This window comes from Mastomys coucha, chromosome X (genome assembly GCF_008632895.1).
Source record: "Mastomys coucha isolate ucsf_1 chromosome X, UCSF_Mcou_1, whole genome shotgun sequence".
Taxonomy (NCBI): Eukaryota; Metazoa; Chordata; class Mammalia; order Rodentia; family Muridae; genus Mastomys; species Mastomys coucha.
The window spans coordinates 130,312,009-130,314,168 of record NC_045030.1 but is presented as its reverse complement, the minus strand read 5'-3'; positions in this window follow the sequence as shown (position 1 = coordinate 130,314,168).

The window sequence follows — 2,160 nt, the reverse complement described above, 5'->3', positions numbered from 1 at the left end:
TTTTAAATTGGGGGAATTGAGTCCGTTGATGTTGACAAATGTTAAAGACCAGTGATTGCTAATTCCTATCATTTTGATATTGGTGGTAGTGTGTGTGTGTGTTTCCCTTCTTTTGGTTTCACTGGTGTGAAAATATTTATTTCCTGTGTTTTCTTTCATGGGTGTAGTTATTTCTTCTAGTATCTTCTGTAGGGCTGTTTTTGTGGATAGATAGTGTGTAAATTTTGTTTTGTCATAGAATTTCTTAGTTTCTCCATCTATGGTAATTGAGAGTTTTACTGGGTATAGTAGTCCAGGCTGGGATCTTTGGTCTCTTAGAGTTTTTGTTGAAAAATCAGACGTAATTTTAATGTATCTTCCTTTATATGTTACTTGGCCTTCTTCTCTTGCAGCTCTTAATATTCTTTCTTTGTTCTGTTTGGTTAGTGTTTTGATTATTATGTAGCAACAGGATTTTCTTTTTTGGCTGAATCTTTTTGGTGTTCTGTGAGCTTCTTGCATGCTTTTATAGCCATCACTTTCCTTAGACTGGGGAAATTTCCTTCTATGATTTTGTTGAAAATATTTTCTGGGCCTTTGAGGTGGTCTTCTCCTTCTATTCCTACTATCCTTAGGTTTGGTCTTTTCATGGTGTCCCAATTTTCCCAGATGTTTTATGTCAGAAACTTTCTAGATTTGACATTTTCTTTTGACTGATGTATCAATTTCTCCTATGGTATGTTCTATGTCTAAGATTGTCTCTCCCATTTCTTGTATTCTGTTGGTGATGCTTGCACCTGTAGTCACTGTTCTTTTTTCTAGGTTTTCCATCTCCATGGTTGCCCCTTTTGTGTTTTCTTTATTATTTCTATTTCTATTTTTGGGTTTTGAACAGTTTTATTCATTTCCTTCACCTATTTGGCTGTATGTTCCTGTATTTCTTTAAGAAACACATTTATTTCCTTTTAAAGGCCTCTAATAACTTCATAAGATTAGATTTAAGGTCATTTTTCTCGTGCTTCAGCTGTGCTAAGATATCCAGGTCTTGCTGTAGTAGGATAGCTGGCCTCTGGTATACTGGCCTGGCTCTTGTTGATGGCATTCTTATGCTTGCCTTTAGCCTTCTGGGTATTGAAGTTAATATAGGTGGTTTTTGTGTTCACCCCCCAACCCTTGGTTTCTGTTTCCTCTCTGTCATCTTGCTTTAATGCCCTAGGTTTCTGGTGACTATAGAATCTTCAGGTACAATAGGGTGTCTCCCCTGGACTTTTTGTAGCCTGTGTGCCCTCTGGGTTCTTGGGTGCTAACTTTGTCTCTGGGGTCCCTAGTACCAGCACAGCCTGGGGTCCTTGGTGACAGAGTGGTCTCTGGGAAGACAGACAAAGTTATGGGACAGAACATGGAGCACAGAGGACAGGCTTCACTTTACCACTATTGAGTTGCTTTATGGGGACTTGGCAGAACAAGTAAATTTTTCAAAGGAGAATTTGAGTTCCACAGATGTGCCGTGCATATATATGCCTGTACTTCCACATATACACAACACACTCTCTCTCTCTGTCTCTCTCTGTCTCTCTCTGTCTCTCTCTCTCCATCTCTCTCTCTCTCTCTCTCTCACACACACACACACACAAACACACACACACACAAATTCACACACACAGAGACAAACAGACAGACAGACAGACAGACAGAGACAGACACACAGAGAGAGGACACTATCATGGCTAATTGATCTGAGTCCTTAAAGGCACAACCTCAGCCATTCTCTTTGCTTATTCATGATCTTTATATGCATAGATTCAAAGGACCCAGCTAACTGGTATTGGAGACAAGAAGCATATATCGAGGGCCTTTGGATTCCAGTGAAAATATGCTGATCAGGTCAGTAAGATATAGATTAAAGCAAGATGAATTAGTTTTGGAATACAATAATTTTTGACTTGATAGATAAACAGACCAAATAGATGATAGAGATTATGGGTTTAGGGTATTATAGACAAATTCTTTCCAGGAATCAAAGCTGAGATGTGTATACCTTATGAAATATCAGTAAATGTCATTTTTCTTTTCCAAAAGCTCAGAGTGTGGCATTTATGAGCTGATATTATCCAGAGACCCCTTTGCTCTCTGAGATATTTGAAATTTTTCCTGTTTTTCCATTTTAAGTATTTATTTTAC